Here is a 9,364-nt window from a genome sequence, read left to right as displayed (position 1 = left end):
AGCCGAGGGCAACTGTCCAGGTCCCCATGCAGCCCCCTCTCCTCGCTCTGCTGTCACGGCCTCGTGGGCTCCCCTCCACGGCGTCTCCAGGCAAACTCAGTGAAGACCCAGGCCGAGGAGGCCAACAGGTGCAGCCGGAACCCTGCCCGGCTGGGTTGGGGGAGGGCGGCGAGCGGCAGCCTTCCACCGAGAAATGCAGGGCTGGAGCTCACTGCCGCTGAGCGGGTGCTTCTCCAAAAGTGCCTGGGTTCAAATCCCAGCTCCGCCATCTCCTGGCCATGGGACCTCAGATCAGTCACTTCGTCCCTTTGTGCCTCTGTGTCCTCATCTATGAAATGAAAAACAATGATGCCTCCGGCCCCATCAGGATGACTGTGGGGGGAATGAGATGCTGAGGAGCCTCAGCCCTGAGCCTGGAGCGAAGTAGGTGGGTCTTAAAAAGTGACTGCTCCCTCCCACTGAGTAGCATCTTCTGAGCAGAGCCCGTATAAAAATTCATAAAGTGCTTCCCAGACAGGGTGACCGAGAGGGAGGACCTGCCCCTCCCTGCCGGGGCTCCGAGTCCCTCCTGGGATCCCCCCTGCACAAGGGTTGTCCAGAAAGCGGAAAGGGACAGTCAGGGAGGGCCCCAGGAGGTCGAGGGCTTTGGAAACCTGGTTTCTAGATCTCGGGGACAAGAGGCAGGAAGGCTCATGGGGCACTGGGGCCATCTTCAGGTCTCCAAGAGTTACCACAGGGAAGAAAACGAAGACAAAAATAGTGGGAGTTTGGGCAGGACAGGTGTGGGCCAGTGTCTCAGCGGTGTCGCCCACCGGGTTTTCTTCACCTTACCAGATGCTCTGTGTTTCCGGGCCTTCAGGGCCGACTCACACCCCGCCACCGCAGTGGACCCCGGAGGCTAGGACCGACCTGGGCAGGTCTAGCCTGAAAGCTGAGTGGCTCTGGGCAAGTCACTGGATCACGGAGCCCCATTTTTCTTACCTGTCCGGATCACACAGATGGCCCGCCTGCCTCTCTCCTGGGTCTCATCCCTGCAAGGCGCCCGAGCAGTAGGACCAGCCAGGCGGCAGCCCTGTCCTGAGCCAGCTCACATTCCAGTGTGGTGGAGGTGGGGCAGAGACAAGCCAGAAAGGGAGGCACCAGGCCACATGATCACAAAAGGTGGAAATAAGGGGGATGGGGAGGGGGCAAATACACTGGAACACAGAGGAAGAGGTTCATTCTGCTAAGAAAGGGGGTCCCCAAGTTCCCTGGAGCAGGTCTGCTCTGAGCATCACATCAGTGGCTCACGTTATCCTTCGTAGCCACAGGAGGAAGGTGGGACAAATAGTTAACACCTCTGTTTTAGAGATAAGTGTGCCATGGCTCCTAGAGGGCAGTGGGCTCATCACAGAGATGGGTGCCCAGAGTCTCCACTCCCAGGGCAGGCTGCTCCCCAGCACTCCTGTGGCCACTCTGTCCACCCACCTCCCCTGTCACTGGCCAGGCCCGGCCTCCTCTGCATGGGTAAGAAACTTCCCATGACCAGAGATCATTCCTTGGCAGGTGAGAGCTGTAGGCAGTTCCTTCTCTGGGGTGAAAGAGTCTCTAAAAACAGCCCTGCTTCTTATCCTTAGCCCTGCTCAATCCACACCAGAAATGCTGTCTCCAAAAGACCCCCAGAGTGCCTAACCCCTGGAGGCTCTCACTAGGTCTAAGCATCCCCCTAGAGCCCAAGAGGCAGGTGGGGAAACACCCAGAGTTATTGCAACCAGCCTATCTGGTTTCCTGGGCGTTCCAGAAAAAAAAATAAAATAAAGAATCTCCCCTGGAGGTGAGTTATCTCTGTCCCTCTCCAAAGTGGATCAGCTGCTCTTGCTCAGCCATTCTCCAAGTAAGCACAGAATACATCTGTCCTAGAAGGGTCTCTTCACATTAATGATTAGCTCCTCACTCGCTCAAAGAAAGACATCTTTTTAAAGGGCAAAATCTGCCAACCGCAGCCTGCAGGGCCCTGAGTCAGGCTGTGGAAACAGGAAAGAGACACACTCTGGGGTACAGAGCTCCCTGCCCCGCTCCTGGGGTCAGAGAACAAGCAAGGACTGCCAGAAAGAGGGCCCTACTGGCCTACTGGCTGGCACGTGAGTATGGAGAGGATAGGGCCCCCCAGGCCCGGGATCTAGCTCCTGACACGGAGGGAGGACATTGAGGCAAAGGGGGGACCCACAGAAAGAACATTGAAATAGGGTCCCCGGGAAAGGTTGTTGGGGTACAGACACCTGCTTCAACCCACTGAGCAGGTGGAAACTTAGGTCAAGGCCCTACTAACAGAAACATTGCTGTTCTTCTTTCCACTGGCCCCTGCTGCCACTCCCTATCATCCAGGGATATACTGGGGGTAGGAAGGGTGTCTGTTAGGCCACGAGAACAACCTTCTGACTGGGACCCAGAACAAGACACCAAAAAGTAGCAAAGAAGCGACTTTCACCCAAGACCCCTCAGCTTGGTCCAGAGCCCTCCCCAGCAAAGTGTTCCAAGGCAATCCAGGCTGGAGGCAGGGGGATGACCTAGCTGGCCTTTAGAGAGTCCACCCCCTTGGTGAGGAAGCCCTCCCCGCTCCCCACAGAGAAGCAGGTAAACAGCAGGTTCTTCTCACCCCCTGTCCAGACCTCCATTTTAAATGGGGGTAGTAATAGAATATACGTCCTTGGGTTGTTGAGAGGAGTAAGAGAAATAATTGTATTAGACAAAGCATTTAACAAAGTAGCAAGCACATAGCAGATACTCAATAAATGCTAGTTGTTATCATTATTAGCTTTACTAGTTGACTTTAAGACCGCCTGAAAAGCGTCCCTCTGCCCCCTCCTTCCCCACTTTTCCCCCTCCCTCTTATTGGCTCCTCCACCAATGACATGTCTGCTCAACCTTGGAAACAAACAAACAGACAAAAAATCTGGGCTTCTAGAATGGGGACTTCAGGCCTTGTCTAGAGATGTGCAAGGCCTTTCGAGCCAGAAGTGGAGAGTGGAGGAGATGGGGGGAAGAGGGAGCCTGGCTGGGTCCCCAGGGACAGCTGCAGGCAGCCGGTAAGGGCCAGAGCCTGCAGAGGAGGTGCTGAGCGAGCAGCGCCGGGCTCAGACGGGTGTCTGTGAGAGAGACTGCAAAGAGAGACTAGGCCAAGCCAGGTGAGAGGGAGGCCCCCATGTAGGCCCGCTACCGCACTGCATAAGGAGGCTCTTGGTCCAAGTCTGTCCCCCTGGGAGGGAAAACGAAAAGAAATGAACCTCGACAAGTGGGGAAAATGTTAAGGTCATGCAGAGAGAACTGTGAGCACCTTCTCCATGGGGACAGAGAATGAGGGGTCTCGTGATAAAAATGCAACCTGGAAGGACCTTCCCAGAGCCTCTCAGCCAATTCCGGCTCTCATCCCTTCCACTCCAGACCCCCCCTTCCCGCAGGAGGCAGGGGGCTGAGCTCTCAGGGCACACTCCTTCAGGCAGGGCGAGCTGCCTGCTGTCTGGCTGACCCTCATTCTGGTGCTCTGGGACAGCACAGGGACCCCAGGGCCTATGGATGGGCTGACAGTTCCCCCAGAAGGCCAAATCCCAAGTCCCACTTAACCTGCTAAGCAGCCCAGGGATCAGAAGAAATCACAGGGAAGCCCTCATGTTCCACCTGCCTTTTTAAAATACTGGCTTGAGCAATCTGGCTTTCAGCGGTGACCCTGGCACCTGTTCTGATCCTGAGCTAACCTTGACACAGCCCCCAGAGCGGCCCTTCGGTCAGGGCTGAGTCTGGGCTGGCCCGCTGCTCTCCCACACCACCTCCTCCTCCAAGCTGCCCCTGCCTCATGTACCCCAAGCACCACAGCCTGGCCTGACGCCTTCCCACGGTCTCTACCTCTCCCTCATCTGTCTCGAGGGCCACTTCCAGCTTTGATGTCTGGCTTCAGGTCCCCTACCCTGCCAGCCCTTTGCCCCAACTCCCTCCTGGGAAAGTGGAATTCATGATACTTCTCACACCCCCATCTGTTACCATTTTGCCCCTTTAAACATCTATGCACCTGTGTTTCCCACTAGACGAAGAGTGCTTTGAGGTCACGGCCCTAGCTTAACTCCTCATCTCTGGAAACCCCGGACCCAGTTCAGGCCCCAGCTCATGGGAGGCCGCCACCAAGCTGCCAAATGACTTGCAGAAAGTGACCTCAGAATGAGGGGTCCACATGACCTGGTCAGTGCGTTCTCCCAACCGACCCCAAAGCAGGACACTGGGAACTCAAATCCTGGTCTTGAACCAGCACATCCTCCCGTCCATCCATCCTTCAGTGCACTGAGAAGCACAGCCTGAGCCTTGGAGGGGGAGAAAGCCTCCTGTCCCAGGGACAGAACCCTGCACACAGGACTGCAAACAAGTCTGTCTGATGATTCACCACGACATCCACTGCCCCCTTCATTTCAGGGAGCTAGGAAAGACTCAGCCCCAAATGCCAGCATCTGTGTTACTGTCCTTCTGAGGTTCCAGCTACACCCACACAAGCTACAGTTCTCCAAATGGCATTCACTCACCCACACTGCCGCCCACCCCCTGGGGCTGGGCCGGCCTGCTGGGCTGGGCCTCTGACCTGCTTGCGGGGGTGGGGGGCGCGGCGCCGGGGGCCCTTGCTGCCCTGCGCTGATCTGGATTGGTACGCTTTGCCCAGAACCAGAAGCCCGCAGAAAAAAGCAGGGAGGGAGAGAGAACAAGGTTCCTACAAGGAGGGGGGTTTCCAAGGGCAAGATGTGGGAATGAGGCTGGGGTGAAACCCAACAGAACACCAAGGGTGCCCCATATGTTCACAGATGGCTTTCCTGAGAAGAGCCTCAGCTGCAGCTCTGGGATTCCCAGGGGAGACAAACTGAGAAGGACCCTGTGTTCAGGCAGGAAGTGGGCACTGTTTTTTTTCTGGATGGATCATTCACATATTCGACACAGAGGAAGTGCCCAGGGAGGGGTCACAGTCCCAGCCCCGGGGGGGGGGGCATTGTCCAAGGGGACAGGCACTGTCCTAGAGGGGACCATCCTGTGCTTCAGGAGGGCAGAAGGTGGGACACGAATCTTGCTATGCTTTTGGCAAAGAATACACAGATGCTGGCGGCTGACTCGGGGCAGAGGCTGAGACCGGGGTCTTCCAGGGACTGACGTCAAGTAGGAGGAAGATTCCGTAAGAACAATGGAAAGAAGTTCGCTTTATCAAACACCTGTAATGGCCAAGCATCCTCAGTTCATCTGCACGGAAACCCTCCATTCCCAGCGAGGGGAGTGGACGAGCTGCCTTTATTTTATTAAAGTTTATAAAGAGCTGTTCGTACCTAACACCGCGTTCAACCTCACTAGATCTCTGTGAGGAAGGCCCCAGGTCCCTTATTTTCAGGATGTTTAAACTGAGGCTCTGTGAGGCATAAAGTAGCTTCTCCAAGACCAAACTGTGTGGTGTCACTCCCAGGACACTTTGCTGTCCTCTTGTACATTGTGATGAATGGCCAGGCTAAGGTTGTAGAGGAGGAGACAATGGGCTGAGCATTGTAAGTCACAGGGGGAGAGTGGGCTCCTGCCCTTGCATTCAAAAAGCCAACTGCGGGCACCCTGGGGAAGGCCGGCAGACATGACCTTGTGCCCAAGTTGCTGATCGGTCAATAAGGGGCTCTAGCAGAGGGAGCTTGGCCTTGATGCACTCGAAGAGGAGTTATCAGGAAAGATGAGAGACCATCCCCTCCTTTTCTCTAGGGGCAGATCGCATCACCAGCACTGGATTCACTTCCGGGGTCACAAAGTGAGCACCGCCCCTGTCATCCAACAGGCGCCTGGGTCAGGCACTTGAAGGACAAGACATGGTGGACGGGACATTGTGGGGGAGGGCTCAGACAGTATGATCAAGGGCAAGGAGGCGACAGGAAAACCTGACTTCTCACAGCCCCTCAGCCGAGGGTCCAGGCAGGAGGTGAAAGAAAAGAAATCCAAGCTATGGTTGGAATGATAAAGACAAGGAGAGGAAGAGAGGAAGACCCTGAAGATGCATCTCACAGCTCCCGAGAGAATGATGGATGGTGACAGAGCGCACTGGGCAGACCGGCCAGTGGCTGAGAGGCCAGGTGGGGGGTGGAGCAGTGCGGGAGCCCAGCCAGACACTCAGGGCCAGCAAGCTGGACCTGGGCCCCCCTTCCACTGCCCCAGGATGGCTTGGTCTCACCTCCACCGGCCTGCTGTCCGTCTTAGGTCTCCTGAGCTTTGCCAGGTCACGCTGCCCAGCCCCACTGTGAGCCCTCCCTGCTCTTGTCCCGTCTAAAGGAGCCAGAGAAAACAGCTCTGGCCTCTGCCCTGAGGTTGCACAGGGATGCCCAAGGGAGAAAGGGAGAGGAGCCCAGCAAGGGGAGGATGGCAGTGGGCCTCCCTTAAACTTGAGAGGTGAAAAATCCAGAATAACTCAGAAAATAAGCCAGACAAATGTTTCCCACCGTGCTTTCCATTCAATAGGTATTACCAGAAATAAAGGATCCTATGGCCAAAGAAGTTTCAGAAAAGCAGAATTAAGCAGGTTTTTATAGCAAGACTTCTCAGAGCCTTTAATGGGCTCCGATGCGTGGCGGCGAATCTCCAAGAGGGAGAGAGAGTCTGCAGCCTTTCTTGAACTGTTCTGACGGAAGAACCCTTTCATCACAGAGATTTCTCAGGACCAGTGTTCTGTGGAATGTGCTTTGGAAAACACAGGATGGAACTGAGCGATCCAGTTTCCAAGCTGAGTGTTTCAGCGATCAAGTGAGACAGACAGACCTCCCGCCGAAAGGCAGACAAGAGGCAGCCCGCCCTGCCATCCCCGGGGCTCTTTCGAGGATCAAAGGCAACATGTAAAGCCCCTTTTAAACGACAGCTCTACAAACTTAGGGGCCTAAAGAGCAAACTCCTCCTCGAGGGAGGGAAGACGCACTTTCCAGTATGATTTGATGTGGAAATCCCTCTTCACAGACAACATTTAAAAGAACTTATCTGTTGTATAAAGCAAGATACACCTATGTAAGATAAAGACGAGACAAGGTAAGTAAAGCAAAGACGAGAAAGAGCTGTGGCGTGTGCCACCAGGGCAGGGAAGAAGGCTGACAGAAGCCAGGAGTCCTGGGTCTGGAGCTGCAGCCAAGGTCAAGTCCCTCCTCTTCCTCTGTACACAGGAGAGTGGAGAGAGACAACCTCTGAGACCCTCCCAGCCCTCAGGTCAGAACTGAAGTCCTTGATGCTGCTTTGGGGAGTCCATCTCCAGGTGAACACCAGCGAGGCATTGTGGGGGGAGCTGGGGGGGCACAAAACTGTGCCCAAGCAGAAGCCCCACAGGACTAGCCAGAGAAGCCACATCTGTCCCCGATATGAACCTGGCCACGAAACTGGAGGGGGAGCTACAAATCGGACACCAGGTAAATGCAGAGAGCACCACAGCAGCCCCTCCGCCCATCTCTACAATGCCCAGCCTGTTCAAGCTTCCGCCTCTTCCCACCAGCTGCAGGTCTGGCAAAGGTAAAGGGGCAGGTGGGGCCAAGTTTCTGTCTGATTTGCTGGAGCCGCCCTTTGAGGGAAAGCGGTCCTCAAGAGTACAAGATGTCGCAGCGCCAGGTGGGATGGACCAAGGAGCAAACGGTGTGCTTGGAGTCTGCAGGGTCGAGGGATGTCGCGCGCCTGCTTGTGCGGAGGGCACCCTTCAGCTCCGCTCGTTCTGCTTTTCCTATTCTTCACGAGAAGGTTCATTGTCCATTGGCTGCCAATCCTACAATGAACTGCTCAGGAGGCCGAGGGACCATCATAAAGAGCCCTCCATCTGTTTTACATAACAAAGTAGCAGTCTGGACTCGAGCCCTGTGCTGAAGTGTGTGTGTGCGTGTGTGCGTGTGTGTGCGTGTGTGCGTGTGCGTGTGTGCACGCATGCACACGCATGTACAAGCATGTTTGGTAGAGAGACTGATTCTGCAGCCCAAAGCTTATACCAGGAACGTGAGCATGTGGCAACGAGGTCAGGACACAGGCTGTGATCGTCTGGCACTCGGTGACCATGTCTGGGGACACCAGGGGTGCTGGCAGGGTCTAGGACTCTGAAAGTGTGCAGACTCTACCTGACCACATGGTCTGCGACAGGGTCTCCAGGGGTGTGGGGACACTCTTCTCTGTACAACGAGGGGAAACAGGAGACTGGGAGGGTCTGCTTGTGATCCAAGGCTGTACATCTGTCCCCCCACAGACCTCCGAGGATCTGAGGACCACCAGCTTGGTGGGGTGTAAGAGCCCTCTGTGAATCTATAGCCCATGAAAGGGCTTGTGAATGCACAGACCATGTACACACACACACACACACACACTCGTGTATTTGAGTGTGTTGGTGGCAGCAGCCTAGGATTCTGAGTCCACCTCTGTAACCCATTCATTCTAAGAGTTTGTCCTTATTGCTTCCCCTTAAATGGGAGGGGTGGACCAAACCGCTGGAGCTCTGCAGGTTGATCCCACGAAGTGGGGGTGGAGGCGGGGGGATGCAGAGCCACCAGGGAAACGCTGCCACAGCAGCCTCCCCCAGTGGCGAGACCTCCAGTCCTCCCGGGGGGAGGGCAGAGCTCTGTGAGATTTCGCCGACTGCCCATGAAATGCTCAGGACAAACACGGCCCTCATCTGCTCAGCCCCAGCAAAGGGAACTGAGTTTGAGGGTGAAAGGGCTGGGCATAGGGGTTGAAATTTCAGAGCCACAGTCCTGGCCCGAGACCTGGGATCAGCTCCCCCCAGCACCACATCCAGCTCCTGGCAGGGTCCGATAGGCAAATGGCCCTGTTCCAGGCTGGTTTCCCGGCTACAGGGCTTTAACCCCATGCCAGCCAGAAAAGCTGACCTGGCTCACCACGCTGAGTTCCCTGCACCACCCACATGCGGGAACCACCTGTCTCGGAGGCTGGAGGAAGCTCCACACTGTAAAAGAAAGAAAAGCTGAACTACAAGCATCCTGAGCTCCCCTCCAACTGGCTCTCTTTTGAGGCCATGACGAAGGGGGTGTCCTTGGAGAAGGGACCCTTCTCTTCAACTACCTTTCTCTCTCTCTCTCCCTTTTTTTTTTTTTTTTGGTCAGAAAGAGTTTAATGGAGTCTCCTTAGGGAGACGCAGCTCCATCTAATTCAGCTCTTAATTAACCCAGCACACCCCAAAGAGGCTGCAGAACTACTCATAAATTAAATATGAAAAGCATTATTTATCTAGGAACAGTCTTCTAACGGCTCTGACTCTGACGTTTATAGTTACTAATGAAGATGGATTTGGAGGGAGAGGACGTGGAGAGGAGGGACACGACTGCCCTGGGAGAAAGTAAAGCCCGGGGGCCTCGTGAGGGTC

The sequence above is a fragment of the Halichoerus grypus genome, chromosome 11 (assembly GCF_964656455.1).
Source record: "Halichoerus grypus chromosome 11, mHalGry1.hap1.1, whole genome shotgun sequence".
In the NCBI taxonomy this organism is placed as follows: domain Eukaryota; kingdom Metazoa; phylum Chordata; class Mammalia; order Carnivora; family Phocidae; genus Halichoerus; species Halichoerus grypus.
This window is presented reverse-complemented; position numbering follows the sequence as displayed.